The 25,576-nt window shown below is 36.5% G+C and overlaps 1 pseudogene; it reads left to right on the top strand.

Annotated features, from left to right (window-relative positions):
* The first annotated feature begins 205 nt into the window (after nt 1-205).
* On the top strand, nt 206-23,465 carry LOC133752612 (ADP/ATP translocase 2-like; annotated as a pseudogene).
* The last annotated feature ends 2,111 nt before the right edge of the window (nt 23,466-25,576 follow it).

The following is a 25,576-nucleotide window of genomic DNA, read 5'->3' as shown; positions in this document are numbered from 1 at the left end:
ATTTAGAATATGTTTGTTGGAGTATGTTTCAAATAATCTTCATGACTACTGATATATTGCTAATTGTTCCATCAATTACAGAGGCAGAAGTTTGGAATTTTCCAAGTATGACTGAAGATTTTTCTATCTCTCACTTCAGACTACTTGTCTTTATTGCTTTTGAAGTTATGTTATTAGGTTCCTCCAGTTCACATTTTTAGTTACCATGGCACTGTTACAGTTTGGATTTGGTTTGTCACTCAAGGTTTATGTGTTGGAGGTGTCATTCTTAGTGTTACAGTTAAAAGGTGTGGGACCTTTAAGAGCAGGGACATTGAGGCTGGTCTTTAGGTCATTGTGGGCACTGACCTTGGAAGGTACTAACAGTTTTCATAGGACCCCAGTCACTCTTCATTTTCTGTTTGAGAATCCTGCATAGGCTCCTGCCACTGTGATGCCATCTACCATGAGGCCTGCATCAGAGCCGAGATGATGCTGATGTTATGCCCTTGAACCTCTAGAACTTGGAGCTACATAAACCGTTTTTCTTTATAAGTTCCCAGCTTTTGGTGTTTTGCTATAGTAACCCAAAATGAACTAATAGAGGCTCTTTGATTATTTGACATGATCACATTTACTACTAGTATTTTTCCTTTTCTTGAATTCTACTCTATCTCATTATAGTCATACAGGTTTTCTTATGCTTAGGGTCTGCATACTTTATTATCTCCTTCCTTTTATATTTAGTCTTTCCATGGGTTTTTATTAATCAAGCATCTTAAAAAATAAACAGCCTACAATTACATCTGGCTTTTATTTATCCAGCCCAATGATCACTGCCTGTAAGTAGGTAATTTCATCTTTTTATATTTACTGTAATTATTACTGTAGTTAAAATCTATCACTTGTTATTTGTCTCATCTGTTTTTTTCCCTCTACTTCTCTTTCTTTGTTGTTTAAATTGAATATTTGTAGTAGTCAATCATTTCTTTTATTAGCTTTTTTGATTTCAAATATTTCTTCAGATTCCCATCTCTCTGCTATTCTTGCATGCTGTTTACTTTACCCATTAGATGCTTTACTGAATTGATTATAATTGCTTTAAATTCCCAGTATGATAATCCCTGCTGTATCTGAGTCTGGTTCTGATAGTTGCTTGGTCTCTGCAAGGCAAGTATTTTTTTTTTTTCAAAAGCCTTTTTAGCATACTTTGTAGTCCTTTTTTTCTTGATATCGAGACTTGATGTACTGGATATGAAGGGAATCATAGCAAAGAAGCCTATAGCAATGTGGTGGTATACTACTAAGGCATGTGAAGGGATGGAAGCATTCTATACATCTATGGCCAGGTCCCAGTCTTTCAGTGAGTCTCTGTGTCTGTAGCCTGTGTACTTCACAAGTGCTTCTCAATTCTTTTACTTTTTTCTTTTCCAGCATAGATGGTACAATATGGCTGCAGGAGGTGGAACTGGTGTTTCTATTCTCCCAGTTCACAGGCTCTGTTAAAATTTCAGCTGGTTAGGCTCAGGTTACATAGTTTCCCCTGAATAAAACTAGTTAAGAACAGAATGCTCTGGAATATTTCAAAATGGCCACTTTTCCTTTTTCCCTGCCAGAAGTAGAGGGATATCACTCTCCAATATTCACTATGAGAATCTGGTTGAGCTCCTGACAGTAAAACATAAAAATGTACAGACTACACTCCACCTCCAACAGAGTTCCCTAGAGGATTTTACTCTCACATTTGTCTATACTGAAGCCCCAGCAATTTGTCAATTACAGTTCAAATTCTCCTCCCTTGGTACTAGTACCCAGGAAGTTTTCTCTGCCAGCAAGCTTTTAATCTTTGTATTTGCCTGTTTCTTTCCAGTTTAGATGGCAGTGCTTTGTCCTGTGACCTCATTTCTTTTACAGATCTAAGGAGAGTTATTGATTTTTCAGTTTGTTCAGCTTCTTACTTGTTGTTACAATGGAATGGTGGCTTTCAATATCCTTGCCTGCCAAGCCAAATGAGTTCTTTGATTTTTACCCTTCTTTTGCACTATTAATGTAGATCAATGATTTTTCTCTTGTCAATGATATGCTGTGCCTTCAGGCTTATTTCAGGCTAATTCTCAGTACTTCTGTTTTCATACTTCTCCAAATAAATTTTTTAAAACAAACTTTATGAGGCTTCTTTTTAGTACAATTTCTTAGGTACTTTGGTATTTTATATGGAGTTCTTAACCTCTACCAAACCTAAAGTCATGTTAGGATCCTACTGTCATATAATACATGCTGGGAAATAGTGTTCAAATCATAACAGAATTTTACTGAGTTTTGTGCCAATCAGCCATGATTGAGAAATGACAAAATTTCAATGGTAAATATAATAATACATATATATTTCACATTTGCATATTAGCTAATCTAGGCTGGGTCCACAAGCTAACAAGGGAGATCGTTTTCCCTGAGTTTTTCATCTAGGGTAAGTGGCCTAAGTGGACCATGATTTTCTCATTGGCAATGACATAAGCAAAAGAGGTCACAACCAATTGTAAGCACAACTCAAATAGCATTTCTATATGAGATCTACTCACATCCCATTGACCAAAACAAATTTCATGACCAACTCCATTTTGTAGATCTGGGAAATATATGATTATTTTTAGGTAGAAAACACAAAGTTAAGTGGAGATTACAGGGCATGAAGGATTCAGGCTTATAACCCAATCTACCAGATTTCTTAAGATTGTTTTGAATGTTGCTGCAGGTAGGAGTCATAATACCTGAACTTCAAGTGTTATAAAACCTCCATCAGTGGAGGTTTTATTTTAGATTCACACAGGGCAATCATTCCTGTACATTGTCCAATTTTATCATTGCTGGCTCTCACCCACTAAATGCTAAGCATCCTGACAGACTTTTCCAAGTGCCGCCTATCTAATCAGTAACACTTGTAAGTTGAGAAACAGTGGTGGGGTCTACTGCTTACTAATTGTGCAAACTCAGGCACATAATTCAGCATCCCACTTTTCTCAGTCATGATGAAGAAATTAAAATTAAAAAACACAAGTTCAATATTGGTGTTAACATTTGATGAATTGAAATCCAGTAAACAGAGGGAACTTTGCATGCAAACCATCTCTTCCACATCCAGGTCATCCTAGGAGTGTATGGTTCCATTCTCAAACTTTACAATGACAGTTAATAAGCTACCAATGTAATAGGGAAGCAAATGGTTGTTGAAAACTGAAAAAGTCATATTAGTGATATTTAATCCAAATAGTTTTGCTTTGTCAAGAAATAAGCAATTTATATAGAACAGAGAATTGGGGCAGGGGGTAGTGTTGTGGTGTAGCAGGTTAAGCCACCGCATGTGATGCTGGCATCCCATATGACACTGGTTCATGTCCCAGTTGCTACACTTCCAATCCAGCTTCCTGCTAATGGCCTGGGAGAAGCAGAGGAGGATGGCCCAAGTACCTGGGTTTCTGCCACCCACATGGGAGACAAGGAAGATTCTCCTGGTTTCTGGCTTCAGCCTGGCTCAGCTCAGCTCTTGTGGCCATCTGGAGAGTGAACTAGCAGATGGAATATCTCTCTCTCTCTCTCTAACTCTGATTTTCAAATAAATAAATACATCTTTTAAAAAAAGAAAAGAGAATTTGAGCATGAGGATGGGGGCCAAATTAGAATTTAATTTACTCACTAGAAAAATCATTATCTGATATGAACTAGATGTGATATTAGGCCTTTTCAAATTTATTATGTAAGACAGATGTATTATGTGTCACTCAGAAAGCAAAGCTAGAGACATTATGTGAAATGACAGGTAAATGATTTTTGGCTGACTACAAGGAAAAATATAATTATAAAATAGTCTTAAAAAGAAATGTGATTTCAGGAGTCTTAAAAAGAAATAAGTGATTTCAGGAGTCACCAGAGTCCTCATAATTAGAAATATTCATCTTTTCAGAGACTTGAAAATCAATCTTACTCCTTTTGAATTCCTGATGCCTTAGCACATGGCCAGGCACAGGGCAGATGTCCCATATGAATTTGTTGGGAAAAAAAAAAGAATCAAATGAGTATTATAAGCTATTTTATCTTAAGTTATCCAACTCAAAGATTGTTTTTGAGAGAACATGGGGCCCTTCTCAAAGTTAGTCTCTGTCTTTTTTTCCCTCTCCATTTCTCCCATAAAATATGTCAAAAGGGAATATCTTTTCCAAATAAGTTCAAAGGCAATATGGAGGAAAACACAATGTAGACTGACAAATGTATGCAAAAGAGGATACAAGCAGTGCTGCTGAAAGCTTGGTCCCTATCTCTGGTGCTAAATCAAAATAATGAGGACAAGGTTTTGGACTGAAGGAAAGAGAACTTTTAATCTGTTGACTGATGTGAGGGTATCAGACTTCAGAGTCTTAAGAACTACCATCCTGCTGGATGAAGGTGTTTTGGGGATTTTACATGGAAAGGGGTACTGGTATGGCAAACTCACAAAGGAGTTGTAAATTTCTGGTGACAGGTGTCGAGGCTTGTACATTTCTTCTCTGCTTCTGGCAGCCGTTGTCTGCAAAAGTTGAGATCAGGAACAAGGCAGTGTGTGCCTAAGGACTTGGGAAGCCTGTAGTCCAGTTGTAAAGCACAAACAAGAGGTTTTACTTGTGTGATGGCCAAGTGGGCTTCAGTAAGCCTGGGGTCTACATGCAGGTGATAGTTACTGCCCTGGACTTGGAATTCCCTTACCCAAATCTGAGATTCCCTTAAATGGAACCCCTGGGGACAATACTGGCCACCGATGTGTTATCTAGTGGAGAAAGAAATGACCTCATGAGTCTGGTGATTTGAATCTTGTGGAACTCGATGTAGCATTCCTCCATTTCAGTGAATTAAACCAAGGGAGAGTGGCTAGGAGACTAGAGCCTGATGGTACCTAGTATCTGCATTTAAGGCACTGTTTTGGGGCTTCGTTAAAGTAATACTGGGATTTTCATGATAATGTCTCAGTGGAGGATGAGAATATGCATATGATTCACTATTTCCTTTTTATACCATCTGTAGTACTTGGAAAGGCACTAATATAAATGTTCTGGAGAAACTATCATAATTCTCCACTTCCTTCATTACTTTTGAATAAATGTAACGTGTTTCTTGTCATTAGTCTCCTTCAAACAAATGAACAAAATAGATGAGTATTATCAGAGAAAAATAAATCAATTACAGGCTCAGTTAGCTTTTGGTTAATAAAGATTTTATCTTAGGAAAGAAGATTCTTATTGATGAGAAATGAACAGTTGCCAGACATAAATGAGTGGGAACACATGTTTGAGTCACTCATGTCTCTCCAAGGAAAAGCTGTGTTAAAATGTCCCTTTAAAAAATCCATTTATTTGAAAGTCAGAATGACAGAGATAGAGAGAGAGAGAGACAGAAATAGAGATATATAGAGATCTTTCATCTGCTGCTTTACTCCCCAAATGGTGACAACGACCAGGGATGGGTAAGGCTGAAGCTAAGAGTCAGAAACTCCATCTGAGTCAACCATGTGGATGGAAGGAATTTAAATACTTAAGCCATTACCTGCTGCTTCCCAGAATTATTAGCAGGACACTGGATTAACTGGGATTGAACTGGCATTCCAATATGGAATGTGGGCATGCCAAGAGGTAGCTTAATCCATTACATCACAATGCCCCCAAAACGGCCCTTCCAGATACCATTTGATATCTCAAATACAATTTGTATTCCACAACATAAACATTTTGATGCAAAACAGGAAATCCTATTTAAAAAATATCTTTTGCCAAATTAATTATCTGTTAACATTTAAGGTTAGAGCTGAGTCACAATTATATTGAAATTTAAAAATTCCTGGTTATCTTCAAGTCATGTCAATTTTTCCACATTTAGTCAGCACTTACCTCAACACTAGAAATGTGCTACAGGCAATCAAAAAGTGGATAAAATGTACTTCTTATTTCTGGATATGATGAAACACCGGAGACTGAGCTTATCTTCCCACTGAACATAACTAGAAAAGTGGACCAAATATATGCCAATGCAGTCATACATTGCATTAATGGCATTTTGGTCAGTGATACATCATATATACCATGGTGTTCCCCTACAATTATCTTTTTGAGTAACATCTTATCCATCTTAGTTTGTGCAAGTACAGTCTATGATGTTCACACAGCAGTGAAATCAACTAACGATGTGTTATGTAGAACATATTCCCAGTGTTAAGCAGCACATGTCTGTAATTATTTTTACACATCTGACAATAGGCAGCACAAGGACAGAGAATAAAATGAACTCTATGAGCACACTGGTTTTCTGCCTGAATATATATTCCCTACCACAAAGCCGTAGGGGGACCCCACCCAGAATAGGGTGGTTTCCTTGAGTTGAGGTGACAGAGATTAGGAAACTAGAGGACTGGAACATGTAGGACAGAGTTCTGAGAGAGAAATTCCCAGTAAAAGAATTCCAGAAGTCTACTTGATGAAAATATCTTTCATAAATGAAGGAAAAATCAAACTATGAAAAATGAGAGCATTTTCACCAGCAGACCTGAACTGCAAAGAAATGCTAAAAATATTTCATCATGTTAAAGAAAAATTATACCTGATAGGAAATCAGGTCTAAATGAAAGCTTAATAGCACTCAAGAATAGAACTAAGTATAAAGGACTAATTTGTTTTTCTTGATGTAATGTAAAAATAATCACTAAAGCAGATATGATAAAGTATTCTGGGCTTATAACATATATAGAAATAAATGACAGCAATAACGAAAAAGACAAGAAGGGTTAAATAAAATCATCCTGTTGTAAGGCACTTAGAGTATTATGTAAAGTGGCATAATATTAATTCAAAGAAGAGAGTAAGTGAACGATATGTAATATAATTAGTGAAGCAAATGTCAAAATCTACAGTACATCAATAAAATGGCAGAGTTAGAATGTCTGAAAATTAATAGTAACACTGACAAAGATGGTCAAAATCAACATTTTTCAGAATGCTGGAAATTAACCAAAGGCTTTCAGTACAATCCACAAAGCATTTGTTCTAGGAAAAAAAGCTAAATTTCAGTAAGAACAGTGAGCTCTATTGCCTTTTAATAGACTTAATTCCTGTGCCCATCCATTGAAGCCCACAGTAGCCTTGAAAACCAACAATCTACAATGTTGGTGAAAACCCACAATCTGGCACATCGGAAAGAGACACAAGAGTTGGTGCTCCTGGCAAAGCCCCAGTCCCAGAGAATTGTTGTTGTTTACCTGTCCACTGATTCGCTGGAAGACACCACTTATGAGGCTATCTTTATTTGATTTTGTTTGGTGTTGGCTCAGTAAATGAGCCTTTTGCCTGTGGTGTGTGTCAAGAACATTTAGAGACACTACTTAAATTCACAGGTGCTTAAGGTGATGCATAATAGCTGTGACAAAATAGGTTCGCCAAAAACCCTATAAGGAAAGCCATGGGGGCTTTGAAATGATTTTACATATTACTGGGAATCTAAAGAGTGATATCTATACATGACACTCTACCAAACAACAATGAAATATGCATTCTTCTCACAGGCACATGAAATGGTCTCCAAAATACACCATATATTAGGACACAGAACAATTCTCTTTAAATTAAAAAAAAGCTTTAAATTCTATGAAACATCTTTGACCACAATGGAATGAAAGTGAAAGACAATAGTAATAGGATGATTGAAAAATTCACAAAATGTGGAATTTTTAAAGTATATTCTTAATCAGTGGGTCCATAAGAATTATGAAAGAAATTACAAAATACTTTCAGGTGAATTAAAACCAAAACGTTTTTGGGATGCAGTAACAGCAATGCTGTAAGATAAATTTAAAGCTGTAAATTCCTACTTTTAAAGGAAGATAGTTCTCTTTGGATGTGACACAAAATCACAGGTAACAACAGAAAAAATAGATAAATTGAGTTATATCAAAATTCAAAATTTGTGTGCTTCAAAGAACACAATCAACAGAAGGCAAGTCCCTGAAAGGGAAAAAGTGTTTGCAAAATTACACACTGGTAAGGGTTTAATATGCAAAAAATATAAAGGACTCTTACCATTGGACAATTACAATGAAAATAAACAGCCTATGTATGTATGTATGCATGTGTGTATGCATGTATATATACATATATACATATGTGTATGTATATATGCATATGTGTGTATATATATACACACACACGCACAATTATATAAGGGCAAAGGACCTAAGTAGACATTTCTGCAGAGAAGAAATACAGATGGTCAATAAGCATGTATAAAAAATGCTGAACATGACTAATCATTAGGAAAATTAAAATTAAAATCACAAAGGGCATCTCACATCTTTTAGAAAAGTTACCATTAAATGAAGAGAAATTAAAAATTTTGGTGAGGATGTGGAGAAACTGGAATCCTTGTACAATACTGGTTGGAATTTAAAATCATTCAGCCCCTGAAGAGAACAGTGTAGCAGTTATGCAAAAAGTTGAACATAGAATTACTATGTAAGTTATTAACTATACACCTAGGAATGTACTAAAAGAATTTAAAACAAGTGTTCAAATAACCTGTACACAACTGTTCATATGATTAATGTGGTAAGTTCTACAACAGAATACTTTAACCCCATGAAGAGGAATGAAGTAGTGATTCATGGTACAGGAATGGACCTAGAAAACAACATTAAATGAAATAAGCCAGACACCAAAAAAACCCCTATGTTTCCATGCATATAAATGTCCAGGAAAGGCCAACCCATAGAGATAGAAATCAGATGCATTTTTCCCTGGGAATAGGAGCAGAGAGGAATGGAAAGTAACTGCTTAATGGCTACAGGATTTCTTTTTACAGTGATGAAAAGGTTTGAGAATTAGATATTATTGTAGATTTTTCCATATTGTAGATGTACTTGAAGCCACTGAATAGTGTACTTCAAAATTATTGAAATGTCAAATTCTATATAATTGAATTTTACCTCAAAAAAAGGTAAAAGTAAATACTGAGTTTCCTTGTGACCCAGCAATGTCATATTTCAGTATACATTTAGGAGAAATGAAAACTAAATAACATTCAAACAAAAGCTTGTGCACAAATAGTCCCCCAAAGGAGATTATTCGGAACAGACAAGAAGTGGAAACAATCAATATCCACCAAGTGGCAAATGGTTGAACAAAATATGCTACATCCATCTGGTGGATTATCACTTAGTCCTTGAAAGGAAGTACTGATTTCTACCACTACATGAATGAACCTTGAAAATGTTATCTTGTCTTAAACAATGCAATAACAAAAACCATATACTGTATGATCCCATTTATAGGAAATGTTCAGAATAACAAATCTATAGGTACAGTAATTAACTGCACTTAGGGCAAAAAGTTTGGGGTAAATGGTGAATGACTACTAACATGTGTTGGGTCTCTTCTTGGGGTAATAAAAATGTTCCAAAAGTAGATAGTGGCAATTATTACACAACTCTGTGAATATTCCAAACATACTAAAACCTCTGAATTGTGTATTTTAAAAAGGTGAATTTTATTGTTTTCAGTTATATCTCAATTTAATAATACACTATAAAAATCTACAACACTAATAACTAAGAAAAGGGAACAAACTGAGTTCTAAATACTCTATCCAAAAGAAAGCAAGAAAACAAGAAACCAAGTGCAGATGGGAGAAATAGAGAACAAATCTTAGGATGGTAGAACAGACTCAATAGTGTCAATAATTACAATGAAAGAAAACAAATAAATACTGCAGCTGACAAGCAAAAATTGTCATAAAAGATATAAAGGAAGACTCAATTATGTGCTGATTATAAGTGATTCCATTCCAAATAAAAATTTTGGTTTTCAACTTTCTGTGTGTGCATGAAATTAAATCTATGTGGCTGGAAATGCTGCCATGCAAAAGCATAAACTACTTAATGAAAAACAAGCCAACTCTCGATACCCTACCAGCATTTTCCAAGAAATACTCCTGCTTAGTATTTTGAGTCTCTCATTTTGAATAAGTAAATATTATCTGATAACAAAATAATTTTCATAAATACCTCTGGAAATTCAACATGTGTTCGGATTGTATACAGGTGCTCTATCAGCTTAAAAATATCACTAAAGCACCAAATTAGCAATGTTGCAATGTTTCATATGAAGATGGCAATACCAGAATAAAATCCTGATGGGAAGAGTATTATCTTTCTGCTTAGCTAGAGCCCATTTCCATCTGTAAAGGGAACTTATCTTTCAAATACTTTTGCTTGTAGAAAATTTTCATTCAGCTGTCACATTCTTCACTTAGCAGAAGGCTTACATGATATTGTTGGATCATTCAGGAATTTTTTTTATCATGTTAAATTCTAGCAATGGATACTGCTGAAGACAATAGTAAATCTCCCAGTTTTCCAGTAAACAAGAATTTGAGCTGATAGCTTAGTAGTCAATGTCATATTAAAAATGAATCATGATTGAGATTTCATATTACACTGTTTCTCCTTAGAGTGTGAGAAATTGATTATTACTGAAAAAACACATAAAGACTATCTGAAGACTGAGAAACTAGAGGTGCCGTTTGGACTTAGAGTTAAGCAAATGGATATTGCACCCTCAGCCTACCCTTGGAGACCTAGTATTAACTTGCGATTTCTCCTTGTTTTCAGCAACAAAGGTTATAAGGCAAAGCCTTGGTTTTTATGGTGGAATGCCCTTACTGTGCACATTTCATAAAATCAGCTCATCCAGTTTCTAAGTTTCTGCCATATAGGAAATTATATCCCAATTTGCCCATGGACAATTATGTGTCTTGACTACGTTCTGTCAAAACCCAAGTGTGTGTGTGTTTGGGGGCATCCTCCCATTAAATAAGATTTTTCTGTTTGTCTTTTTAAAATACTTACTGCTAATCTTACTAAATAGGCAGCTAATATTGTTTTCTTAATGTTTCTCTGTGTCTAAACACACAATAGAAAAAACAAAGTAGAATAGAAAATCAAAGCACTGGGCAGCTTCCTATCAGAATATTTTAGAACTCCTTTAATTGGGGAATATATAGGCAAACTATTCAACTTTGCATCCTCAGTGCCTAGAACAGTGCATGATAAATGAGTTTTTACAAAATTTGTATTTCTTAAGTTGATGTATGAAAGGAAATATCTTCACTACAAAAATATTCAACGTTATGATAGCTGTCCTCACAGATTTTCTTCACAGTTTCAAGTATGTGTGTGTCCATGTGTTTGATTTTGTAGACAAAACCGCAACTTCAAACCCATTTACTGCAGTTCTTCTGTTCAAAGGCGACAGGGTGAAAACAGAACTGATAGTTTCTGTGCATCTACGTCTTTATCTCTGCGAAAGTGATAGTCATTTCTCCTGAAATCAAGCATGCAATGTCAGGATCATTTTCCACTCATTCCCAAATGTGCAAAACTTCTCAGTCTTGTGCCAATACTTTATCATTTCCCAAGCCTTTCTCCCTGTCATTACATCGACAGACAGTGTTCATGCTCTGGTTACCAAATTATTTGGTTCTCTCTGATTTCATCACCTTTGTGCCTATACTACAGCATAATGAAATAACCAGCACTATAATCAGTTGATTTTGACTGCATTATATCTATCATCATGTTCTTTTGTTGTCTTCCTATTATGCCAGAGGTTATTCAGTATCTACTTTCTACACTCACTATAAGAAAAATTTAATACAGAGCATGGAATGATGTGTATGTACATGCGTGTATTTGTGTGAATAGAAAATAACAAGGTCTACAACCTTGAGAAAATTACAATCTATAGGGGAAAATAGATATAAGTGCTAAAAAATACTTAAAGGAACATTTGCAAACTAGTCTCCTAAATCTGCTTTGTATATTAAGGAAAATGGAGTAAAAATTTTAAACATGCACAGACATATACACACTCTTCAGACTACTTAAAAACAGTCAATTTTGGGGCTGGTGCTGTGGCGCAGTGTGTTAAAGTGCTGGCATCCCATATGGGCGCTTGTTCTAGTCCCGGCTGCTCCTCTTCTGATCTAGCTCTCTACTATGGCCTGGGGAAGCAGTAGAAGATGGCCCAAGTCCTAGGGCCCATGCACCCATGTGGGAGACCCAGAAGAAGCTCCTGGCTTCTGGTTTCGGATCAGCACAGTTCCGGCCGTTGTGGCCATCCGGGGAGTGAACCAGTGGATGGAAGACCTCTCTATGTGTTTCTACCTTTCTCTGTAACTCTGTCTTTCAAATAAATAAAATAAATCTTTTAAAAAACCCGTCAATTTTGATAGAAGGCTAATTTCATATCCTCTGCAAACAGCAATTCCCTCCTCCTAAGATCACATTCTTTCTTGATGCATTTCTTAAAATGCAAAGTAAATAGTCTATCATGTAGTAATTTTTGAATTTGGCTTGTCATTCATTTGATGGCAAGCACTTGAGAACTGATGTTGTTTTAATTCCCTCTGTTCCTCCTGAATCGTGAACTGCAGAACCTGGCTCAGCGAATACTTGCTTCAAAGCAGATCATCAATTACCAAAAATAGACCATCCCTAAATGTTACCTATATGCTAAGGGATCACAGAATAAAAATGTGATGAGCATTGATTCCTGTCAGTTTAGGGAAGTTATTTGGTAAAGGTAAATTTGATCCATTTGTTAAGATTGTGAATTTGTGAAGCTGTTAGCTTAAGTTCTCATTTCCTCACAATATCTAATCTCCCAAAACCTCTGAGACTAATATTTATTGAGGATATATATACACACATATTATTTTATTTACTCATATCAAGAGTGGACTAATATTCCATTCTCCATATACTTTTTGTTTTGCCTTATTTAAAGCTTTTCTATTTTGCTTCATTTTCTTTAACAAAATGATGCACCCAAAATTCTTAATTGTCCTCTGCAAAAAATTAAAAAATAAAAATCAAGCCATCTGGACCCAGTTTGAACACTGTAGTACAAATCATACTGTAGTATAAATCAAGTGAAGTCATTTGTCAAATTAGTATTAGCACATATGAGATAGGGAGCATTTATTGTAACAATAACAACACAGTAAGGCCCAATTTTGATCTTGCCTATCTTATAAATTTATTGGCAGTATGGTAGCACATGGAATATAAAAAGCATGATTTGAATTAGGGTCTTAGCACTGCTACCTTTTGGACATTGAATTCGTAAAATTATTGCCTTTATCTGGACTTCAAAGTCTTCATAATGAAAAATGAGACTATAATCATTATAACCTCACCAAATGTTTCTGAAGAAGAAATCAAAAAATGTATGAAAGATTTTTTGCAAATATAAAGTGTCATACATTAGCAATGAATCATCCTTTACTTAGAAAGGCCCCTTGTACAGTGCTTACATTCATTGGAGAAATAGCACCCTTCAAATTTTCTCTGGATTTTTTTCATGCTCATCTAACGAGGTACTTGATTCAGGGTGACAACATGCTACAGCAAAGCAGCTGATAACATCTGAGTAATGCTCTACTCCCTCTACATACATCTACCTCCATCTGTGTGCTGAAGTCCACAGTCTGTACCTTTGAAATCATGATTAACTATATGCTTAGCTTTACACTGAGGTTCTTAGTTGGGCTTTAATTGTCAGGAAAAAAAAAGGCTTCTAATCATACCTGTTTGTGTAAAGGAATGTTTGTTCACAGTCACATTTTTTCTGTCCATTGCACACAATGAAGCTAACCTAATTAGAAGTTATTTAAAAAAAAAAACTATTTTGAAATTTAAAAAGATTTTAAAGTCTAATATTGGAGAAAACAGAATGTTAATTTTGTAAACATTCATATATTATCTGTCCCTGTTCTGAACTCCTGTAGCATATAATATGTACCAATCTAACATTCTATTGTAAGGTTTTCATGATTGTTTAATTACTTTATGTTAGTCATCATTGTTGGAAAGGGGACTCAAGTGAATAGCTGTGCTTTTTGGACAAGACAGGTTCTGTTTTCAATTTCAGCACACATAGAATGTGGAAATTTGTCCAGCATAGTGTTACCTATTTTTAAATGCCTTTAGATAGCACAAACATTCTCAGAGTCTACAAACTAGGTCCAACCACTCTTTATTACTTTATTCCCAGTCATTTCACACATTTATATTACCTGTATGACTCCTAGAGACATTATAGTTTTGGATTTCTGAAATAAATCACATTTTAAGTTCTTTCCAGCCGGCGCCACGGCTCACTAGGCTAATCCTCCACCTTGCGGCGCTGGCACACCGGGTTCTAGTCCTGGTCAGGGCACCGGATTCTGTCCCGGTTGCCCCTCTTCCAGGCCAGCTCTCTGCTGTGGCCAGGGAGTGCAGTGGAGGATGGCCCAAGTACTTGGGCCCTGCACCCCATGGGAGACCAGGAGAAGCACCTGGCTTCTGCCATCGGATCAGCGTGGTGCGCTGGCCGCAGCGCGCCAACCGTGGCGGCCATTGGAGGGTGAACCAACGGCAAAGGAAGACCTTTCTCTCTGTCTCTCTCTCTCTCTCACTGTCCACTCTGCCTGTCAAAAATAAAAATAAAATAAAATTTAAAAAAGTTCTTTCCAGTTCAAACATTCCATAATAGTCACATAATAGAAATTAATCTAGATCTTGAGAACTATATAATTTCAGGGATGTCTGATATTACCAGTATGTTCATCTGAATCAATTATGAAACAATACGCTACAAGCACTTTTGAATGATAGATCAAAAATTTTAAAAACTTACAGATGTTATAAGAAACAAAAATGAAATGCTGTATGCTATATGAAGAATGACAAGAAGGAGGAGGAGCAAGTGAGGAGAAGTGGGAGGAGGAGAAGGAGGAGGAGGAGGTGTGAGGGGGGAAACAGAGCGGGAGGAGGAGGAGAAGGAAGAGAGTGGAAAGCCAGGAAAAGTTGATGGTGGAAAATTTAGAGATTAGTGTATGGTCAAGTTATTTTGGTATAAAAATTACATAAAGAAAGGATTCAAGACCTTGGGACTTTGCATGTTGGAAGTTAGAATTCAAGTTTCCTACTTGAAGATAGAACAAAGCTTAGTTAAATGGACAACTCAATAGAATCTACCAGTGGTCACAAGAGATAATAAGGGAGTTTATTGTTTTAAATTAAAAGAAATAAAAGCTCTTTCTTAAAATTTGGTACCTTTGTCTCAGGGTATACTTCAGGTTATAGGGAAATGACAGTAGTTTCTGGTACAGGCATCCAAGAAATTGACTTAAATTTGACCCAGTGACAGTATAGGAGTATGTAATAAATATGAATGTGAAACCTCTCATGAGCAAGAAGGCAAAGGATTCTCAGGAAGAAAAGAGACCCATTTAAGAGAAGTTATATTTTTCAAATTACAAAGTATATAATATCATCACAAATTCTCTATTGTGATTCTCTTGTTTCTGGTGTCTGTTCAGAATCTTAGGCAAAAGAATAACAATCTAAGAAAAGTTTATAAAATAATCGTATTAAATGGATAACTACCTAAAATAAAGGATCAAAATTTTAAGAAAAACTGTATAGTTCAATTTAAAAAATAGATGGATCTGACCAAGTCAAGAGTAAGTATCTATAAAGGAAAATGTACTCTTTGATTCAAAAAACCTCAGTAGTAGGGATAAAGCTGAATAGTGAATTAGATATAGAATGCATGTATGAAAGCAATGTTCAAGAGACAAGAACAGAATGAGAAAGTCTAATGTACCTCTTGTAGGATTTTAAAAATTATTTATTGATTTCAATGGCAGAGTGAATAGAGAGAGACAGAAAGAGGAAAAAAAAAGCTTCCATTTGTTCACTCTCCAAATCCAGAAACCAAGAACTCCATTCTGGTCTCCCTTGTGAGTAACAAGGGCCCAAGCACTTGGGATATCTTCCAGTTCCTTTCCAGGAGCATCAGCAGGGAGCTGGATCCGAAGTGGAGCATCTGGGACTCGAACTGGCACCCATATGAGATGCCAGAGATGTGGCTTAACTCACTGTACCACACTCCAGCCTCTTTTGTAGGAGAGTTTGAAGGAAAGAAGTGGCCAGCTTTGTGGTGTGGTGGATTAAGCCACTGCTTGCAATGCCAGCAACCCATATGTGCACTGGTTCAACTCATGGCTGCTCCACTTCCAATCCAGCTCCCTACTGATGCACCTGGGAAAGTAGCGGAAGATGACTCAAATGATTGGGTTCCTACCACACATGTAGGAGACCCAGAAGGGGTTCCAGGATCCTGGTTTCAACCTGGTCCAGCCATGGCCATTGTGGTCATTTTGGGAGTGAGCCAGCAGATGGAAAATCAATCAATCAATCTCTCTCTCTCTCCCTTACTTCCTTTCAAATAAATAAGTACATCTGTAAAAGAAATTTAAAAATGATGAAGAGCAAAAAGGGATTGGGGTAAAATAAATATTCAAAGATATGAAAAAATGATGTTCATAATGATAAAATACATGCAACCTCAGACTCAGTAAGCACAGAGCACCATACGCCATTGTGTTGCAACAAAAGTATTAAAAAGGGAAAAATAATTTTTAAATCAAGGGAAAAAAACACATATTTCTTACAAAGCACTGAAAAGTCATCTGACCATAGCCTTACTACTGTATATATTCCAAGATATTTATGATGTTAATTTATTATGTTCCCAAAATATTGTGGGAAAATGAAGAACTTCTATGATTCATATCAGTAATTCTTTATAGTACATCAGCTACAGGGCTCTGATTTCTCAGCAGGAGGCACAGAAAAAAAATTACATTTCTACTTGGTGACATGACAACAGATCAACCAGAGGGTTTTTTTTTTTTAATACATACTGATTTCACTTAAAGCCATAGAATGTAGTTGGTTATAATGAATTCTTAAACTACAATGTATAGCTTTCATTTTCACTCGGAATAAAAACAAATCACAGTAGTCATGAAAGAGGATACCACCATTCTGTGTCACAAACCTGTTCTAAACTACAAAAAAGGAAATAGGGGTAGGTGTTATGGTGCTATGTTTGTGTTAAACCCTTCCTTGGGCCACGTGTATCTGCTATCAGAGTACCAGTTTCAGTCCCCCAGTTCCTCTGCTTCTGGAACAGCTTCCTGTTATTGTGCATGGGAAGACAGTAGATGAAGGCTCAATTACTTGGGTTCCTGGTGCATATTTAGGAGACTTGAATGGAATTTCTGGATCCCAGCTTCAGCCTGGCCATTACCTGGCTGTTGTTGCCATTTGAAGAATAAACCAGTGGATGGAGGATCTCTTCCTCTCTTATTCACTCTGCTTTTCACATAAATAATGAAATAAATCATTAAAACAAATGAAATAAGCATTATATAAGTACAATATTACATAGCTATGTGACTTGACAATGACTTTTGAGGAGCATTTACATAAAAGTCCAGTCTGTACTTTAATAATTCAGTACAGAGCTATACTGAAGAAACAACATGTTGTTTTTCTTAAAATGTATTTATTTTACTACCTTGTACCCACTAGTGGAGAATAAGAGAACAAACAGCATGCTTTTTAAGTTGAGAAATTCAACAAGAAGTTTAGAACATTTTCTTGATTGATTTATTTTCCCTTGTCCTTTACAATTACGAAGGCTTATAGTTCTTAATTAGACCATATTGATCATCGAAGTAGTTCTATTCAGCAGCTGTATTTACGTGAGTTAAATGCCAAACAGTATTTTCATTAATGTCTGCATAGGCTCAGCTGTCTAAATTACAAATGTACTTTCAATTATTAAGGTGTTTACATCAATGATCAAAGAGGAAAAGAAAGGTTAGGTTTTTGTTTGCTTCTTAAATACACATCACACATAACTCCAGATAATAAAAAATAATTTTGAATGTATTTAAGTTTAATATCCTTTCAAACTTTGGGACATTCTTTCATGGAAACTCTATTAATTCTAGAAGACTAGCAAAAATGCACTGGATACATATGGATGATGATGAATTATAAAAAATAAAAATGTGTAGGCAGTGAATCATCATAGATTTACTTCCAGAAAGTAAGTGAAGTCCATATATAGAACATCCCATGAAATAAATGTTATTAATGGCATAGTTCAAGCATTCTGTATAACATTTAGAGTGATTTATTTATGGAAAGAGGTTTTTAAGAATATATTATGGGGGCCGGCACTGTGGCATAGCAGGTAAGGCAACCGTTTGCGGTGTCAGCATTCTATATGGGCGCCGGTTCAAGTTCCAGCTGCTCCACTTCTGATGCAGCTCTCTGCTATGGCCTGGGAAAGCAGTGGAAGATGGCCCAAGTCCTTGGGCCCCTGCACCTACTTGGGGGACCTGGAAGAAGCTCTCGGCTCCTGGCTTCGGATCAGCTCAGCTCTGGCCTTTGCAGCCATTTGAGGAGTGAACCATCAGATAGAAGACCTCTCTCTCTCTCTCTCTCTCTCTGCCTCTGCCTCTCTATAACTCTGCCTTTCAAATAAATGAATAAATCTTTAAATATATATTATAAATGTGATTCTTCAATTTCTCTGTGTAGTTCTACCTTTTCAATTTATTTTGAAGCTCTGATAAAAATATCAATATTCTAAATGATAGTAGACTGCTTTATGCATAATACTTAAAATTTATTCTATTTTATTGTTTTAATTGTACAATGCAATCAGTTGGATTTGTGTTATAAATGTTTATTTCTTGACTTTTAAACTTTATGATTCTTTTTGCCTTCATGGGAGTTCTACTTCTGGTATGAAGGAGTGAGAGTTTAATTAATTGATCCTCCTATACATTCCATAAAAATACTAAAAAAAAAACTAGATATTTTTTCATCCAGAGAAAATGTAGGTAGATTTTTCTGAGCAGTGGAAAGATGTAGCAAGTGGGCCAAATGGAATAATACCCTTTTTTAGCAATATTGTCCTGAGGACAGCCAGTTTTCCTCCAAAGTTTTAATATTTTGCTCTATGTATATGTATATCTACCTATATATAATTTTTATGGTGAACAAATTTCATGTATTTCATATATACAGATTTAGGACTATAATGATACTTCCCACCAAACCTTCCCTTCCACCCATATTCACAGGTTTCCTCTTCCTTCCTCTCTTATTCCCTCTTTTAATTTTTACAATGATCTACTTTGTATATTAGTTACCACAAGTCAGGGAAAACATATATTTGTCTTTTTGAGACTGGCTTATTTCACTAAACATAATGGTTTCCAGTTGCATCCATTTTGTTGCAGAAGACAGAATTTCATTGCTTTTTATGGCTGAGTAGCATTCCATACTGTATGTGTGTGTGTGTGTATCCGCAATGTACTTTTCCACTCTTCAGTTGACAGACATCTGGGTTGATTCCATATCTTAGCTGTTGTGAGTAGAGCTGCTATAAACACGGGAGTACAGATAACTCTTCCATATGCTGATTTCATTTTGTTTGAATAAATTCCCAGATATAGAATGGTTGGGTCATATGGTATTTATTTTCAGATTTCTGAGGAAGCTCCATATTGTCTTCCATAATGGTTGTGATAGTTTACATTCCTATCAACAGTGTATTAGGGCATCGTTTCCCCCACATCCTCACCAACATTTGTTGTTTTTTTTTTATTTTTGCATGGTAACCATTCTAATTAGGTTGAGGTGAAACATTGTGGTTTTTATTTGCATTTACCTGATGGTTAGTGATCCTGAGCATTTTTTTCATGTGTCTGTTGGCTATTCATATTTCATTCTTTCTGGAGACCACCATAATTAGTGAAATAAACCAGTACCCAAAAGACAGATATCAAATGTTTTCTCTGTTCTGAAGAAACTAATAGAATACCTAAAATGTAATGTATTGGCATGAAATGAGCATTTTGAAAATTGATGATTGTTTACAGCCCTTGTCTCTAATGTTGAGGGACAGTCTTTTCTTTCTTCATACCATTTGTTGAACTCTTTACTTAGTGTTGGGTTAACCTTATTAGTATAAAGTAAACTGAATATATATAGAGGGAGGAGGAAGAAGGGTTGGAGCATGGGATGGAGGATAGGGTAAGAAGTATCACTGTGTTCCAAAATCTGTATATATGAAATACATGAAACTTGTATATCTTAAATAAAATTTAAAAAAAATGCCTGTTCATGCCCTTAGCCCACTTCTTAACTGGATTGCTTGTTTTGTTGTTGTTGAGATTTTGAGTTACTTATATGTATGCATATACATATTACTATACATATTAATCCTTTATCAGGTGTATAGTTTTCTAATATTTTCTCCAATTCTGTTGGTTGACTCTTTGTTTAGTGTTTCTTTTGCTGCAAGAAGATTTTAGCTTGATGTAATGTCATTAGTCTTATTTTTGCCTTTATTGCCTGTGGTTCTGGGGTCTTATCCAAGAAGTCTTTATCTATGCCAATATCTTGCAGTGTTTCCCCCATGTTTTCCTCTAGTAATTCGATGGTCTCCAGTCTTATATTTAGATCCTTTCTTCATTGTAAATTGAATGAATTTTTGTATAGGGTGTAAGGTAAGTTTCTTAATTCTGGATATAGGAACAGACTATCCTTTCTCAAGGGAATGATTTTTAGCTTGTTTGTCAGATTTAGTTGGTTGTAGATGTGTGGGTTAATTTCTGTAGTCGCTAATCTGTTCCACTGGTTGGCATGTCTATTCTTGTGTCAATACTAAGCTGTTTTGATTATAACTGCCGTGTAATATGTCTTGAAATCAGGTATGTGATGCCTCCAGATTTATTTTTATTGCTTAGGATTCTATAGCTATTAGGAGTCTCTTGTGATTCCATATGAATTTTAGAATCATTTTTTTTCCAAATCTGAGAATGTGTTTGATATTTCAATTGTGATCACACTGAATCTATAAATTGATTTGGGTAGTATGGACACTTAAATGATATTAACTCTTCCAATCAATGAACATAGAAGATTTTCCCATTTTTGTGTATATTTTTCTATTTCTTTCTTTAATATTTTGTAATTTCATTGTAGAGACCTTTCACGTCCTTGGTTAAATTTATGCCAAGGTATTTAAATTCTCTTGTATCCATTGTGAATGAGACTGATCTTACAAGTTCTTTCACAGCCATGGCATTGTTTATATATACATAGGCTACTGCTTTTTGCATGTTGATTTTATATCTTGCAACTTTGCCCAACTCTCTTATGCATTCCAATAAGTTCTTAGTGGAGTCTTTTGGTTTCCTTATGTGTAGGATCATATCATCTGCAAATAGGGTTAATTTGACTTCCTCATTTCACATTTTTATCCATTTGATTTCTTTTTAAATTTTTTTTAATATTTATTTGACAAAGTTACAGAGGGAGAGGGGGAGGGAGAGGGAGAGGGGGGGAGGGGGAGGGAGAGGGAGAGATCTTCCATTTGATGGTTCACTCCCCAAATCCTTGCAATGGCCAGGGCTGGGCCAGACTGAAGTCAGGAGCCAGGAGCCTTATCCAGGTCTCCCATGGGGTATAGGGGCCCAAGCACTTGGGCCATCCTCCATTGCTTTCCTAGGCACATTAGAAAGCAGTTGGATCAGAAGTGGAGCAGACAGGATGCAAACCGGTGCCCATATCGGATACCAGTGTTGCAGGTGGCGGCTTTACCCACTATGCCACAATGGTGCCCGCCCCTCCCCCCGGTATTTCTTTTTCGTGTCTAATAGTTCTGGCTAAAACTTTCAGAAAGTCTACATTAAAATGCTTAAGGTGTATAGCATACAGTATTCTTTCAGCAAAGAGTTTTATCTCATATTTTCTTTATCCTTTCATCCATCAATGGATACTTAGGTTGATTTCATTTTTTACCTATTGTGAATAGCATGCATGAATATGGAAAAGCGGATGTCTTTTTGACATACTGATTTAAATTGAAAAGCAGGAGTTTTTTGGTTTGATGCAATCTCCTTTATGGTTGTTGCCTGTGCTTTTAAGGTCATATCCAAAAATTCATTGCCCAGACCAATGTCAAGAATCTTTTTCTGTTTTCTTATAAGAGCTTAGCTCTTATGATGGTATTTTTTGTTCATGGATGCTTGTTTGAGTTTATGTTTTCACGAGGAAACATAAGCTGGAAATGCCTATTTTGCCATCTTACTCATTCCACTCTCCCCTACTTTGATTCTTTTCCTTTAATCGGTTTATGTGATGGATTATGTTAATTGATTTTGAATGTTAAACCAGCCTCGCATACATGGAATAAATCCCACTAGGTCACAGTTTTTATTCTTTTCAAGCATCACGGGTTTTCATTTACTAATGCTTTAAAGAGAATTTTTGCATCCAAGTTTATGAAATATAATTGTCCATAGTTTTTATATATTTTTGTGGTTTAGGTGTCATGAATGGTATTAGTAGCTTTTCAAATGGATTAGAAAATGTTCATTCCCCCCTCTTTTACTTTCTTGAAGACATTGTGCAAAAATAAATGTTAAGTTCGCTTTTGAATATTTATTACAATTCTCCAGTGACACCACGTGGACCTGGAAAATTTCTTTTGGGGTTTCTAATTACCAATTCAATTTTTAATGATTATAGGTCAATAGGTTTGTAAATTTGATGTTGATTGTAATTTAAAGATTTGTGGGCCCAGAGTTTCAGGGTCAAAGCTGACTCCCAGTTCTTCTCTTTCAACTGGACAGAAGTCACTCTGTCCTTAGCCAATAACTTCCTGGAAGGTGGCCTGGCCATGCCCATCTCCAAGACTGCTTTAGTGCACACGGAGTGAATCAACTTGCTGCTGCAGATGAAGCACACAAGTAAGTAAATCATTGTAGATAAGCATACAAAAGGCATTATAGACTGTGTGGTATACATCTCCAAAGTTCAAGAGTCTTGTCTTTCTGGTACGGTCACCTGGTCAATGTCATCAGATAGTTCCCTGCCCAGGCCCTCAACTTTGCCTTCAAAAATAAATACAAGCAGATTTTCCTGAGTGGCACCGTCAAAAAGACCTAATTTGGGTACTACTTTACATGGAATCTGGCATCAGGTGAGGCCACATCCTAACGTTTTGTGTAACCTCTAGATCTTGCACATAACAGTCTAACAGCAAATATGGGTAAAGCTGAAGCTGGCAGAGAATTCAAAGGTCTCAGTGACTGCCTGGTTAAGATTTACAAATATGGTGGGATTAAGGGTTTCTACCAAGGCTTTAATATGTCTGTGTAGGTTATCATCATCTACTGAGCTGCCTAATTCCATATTCATGACACTGAAAAAGGAAGGCTTCCAGATCCCAAGAATACTCACATCTTCATCTGCTGGATGACGGCAGTCTGTCAGTGCCACTGCTGGGCTGAACTCCTATCAATTTCACACTGTTCACAGCCCCCTTGATGATGCAGTCAGTGCACAATGGAACTGATATGTACGCACTCTTGATTACTGAGGGAAGATTGTTCATGATGAAAACAAAGCTTTTTTCAACGATGCATGGCCCAGTGTCCTCAGAGGCAGAGGTGATGCTTTTGTGCTTGTCTTATGTGATGAAATCAAGAAGTTTTCATAAGTTATTCCTAGATTTGTTCCCCCCTTGAACAGTATGTTGCATTATATCTCTTGAGCATTACTGACAGACTTTTGGTTGTCTATTTATCAATGGAAACTATGTACTAGTTGAAATAAGAAGCAATAATATTCTTATGACCACGTTTTTCTTAAAGCCATTTCCATGGTGATGATGATGATGGGACTCACTTATAGTTTTATTTCAGTCACCCCGATAAATAATTAAGTTGAAGAAATAGACATATATGCAACACAAAAGGGTCTGTGAGTTTTGAGGGTATTGCTCCATTTCTTCTTTTTTAATTGAATTGTAAACATAGTTATAATGTTCTCTAATTATCCTTGTAATTGTTGATATGTTGTAATATCTCTAATGATATTCTCTGTTTAATTCTTAACATTTATGATCTGTGTCTTCATTCTTTTCATTTTTGTGTGACTTACTAGAGTTTCATCAATTTTATTATTTTCAGGAGACAGTTTTTTGTTTTAATGATTTCCTATTTTTACTGTTTTTAAAGATTTATTTTATTTATTTGAAAGAGTTACAGAGAGAGGTAGAGACAGAGAGAGAGGTCTTTCACCTGCTTGTTCACTCCCCAGATGGCCACAACGTCCAGAGCTGCGCCGATCCAAAGCCAGGAGCCAGGAGCTTCTTCCGGGTCTCCCACGTGGGTGAAGCGGCCCAAGAACTCGGGCCATCTTCTACTGCTTTCCCAGGCCTTAGCAGAGAGCTGGATTGGAAGAGGAGCAGCAGGGATAGAATCGGTGCCCACACGGGATGCCAGCGCTTCAGGCCAGGGCTTTAACCTGCTGCGCCACAGCGCCGGCCCCATATTTTTACTGTTTTTAAAAGTTATTTATTTATTTAAAATGAATTAGAGAGAGAGAGAGAGAGAGAGAGAGAGAGAGAGAGAATCTTCCATCTGCTGGTTCACTCTCCCAAATGCCTGTAAAAGTTGAGGGTGGGCCAAACAGAAGCCAGAAGCCAGGTAGTCCATTTAAGTCTCCCATGTGGCCACTAGAAAACCGAGTTCTTGGGCCATCTTTTTTGTCATCCCACACACATTAGTAGGAAGCTATATTAGAAACAGAGTAGCCATGGCTCCAACAAACACTGTGATGTGGTGGTATGTGGGCATGACAAGTCCCATCTTAACCAGCTGTTCCACACCTGCCCCTCTCCTCTTTGTAAACTTTTTTTTAAAAGTTTCTTGAGAATTTGCCATTGTCTGAGTATTTGTCGTCCTCTAAAATTCATATTTTGAGTGCCTAATCCTGACAGTGATATTAGTTGGAGCCTTTGGAAGAGGACTAGCTAATAAGGATACAAGCTTCGTATTTCAGATTACTAATATGAAAAATACCACAGAGAGCTAGCTAGCCCCCTCCATCAGGTGAGGGCACAGTGAGATGGGTTCATGTATGATACAGGAAACAGACCCTCACTAGACATCAGATATTCTAGGGACTAGATGTTGGACTTCTCAGCATCTGGAACTGTGAATAATAAATGTTTTTTATAATTCACTCAGGTTGGGATATTTTGCTTTAGCAACATAAATGGTTTAAGCGGGAAGGAGCTTGGATTATTTATTTGAGATCTTTCTTCATTTCCAAAATACATAGCTTCCATGGTTTGAACATTTTTGTCTCCTTGAAAATTCATGTTAAGACATAATAACCAGTCCTAGTATTAAGAGGTGGGCCCCAGACCAGCATTTGTGGCACAGCAGTTTAATAGAATGCTTATGATGCTGGCATCCCATATTGGAGTGCTGGTTCAAGTTCCACTGCTCTGCTTCTCATCCGGCTATCTGCTAATGTACCTGGAAACGCAGTGGATGATGGGCCAAGTTTGGGGGCCTCTACCACCTGTGTGGGAGATATGGATCAAGTTCTAGGCTCTTTTTTTGCTTGGCCCAGCTCTGGCTGTTTCAGGCATTTGAGGAGTGAACTAGTGTGCTTTCTCTGGCTCTCTCTCTCTCTCTCTCTCTCTCCCTGTCACTCTGGCTTTCAAATAAATAAATCTTAAAAAAAGAGGTGGGGCCTTCAGGAGATGATGACATCACAATTGAGAAGCCCTCCTGAATGGAATTGGTGGTCGCCCCA

The sequence above is a fragment of the Lepus europaeus genome, chromosome X, assembly GCF_033115175.1.
Source record: "Lepus europaeus isolate LE1 chromosome X, mLepTim1.pri, whole genome shotgun sequence".
Classification (NCBI taxonomy): Eukaryota; Metazoa; Chordata; class Mammalia; order Lagomorpha; family Leporidae; genus Lepus; species Lepus europaeus.
Note: the sequence above shows the minus strand (reverse complement) of the source record. Positions and strands in the feature narration are given on the sequence as shown.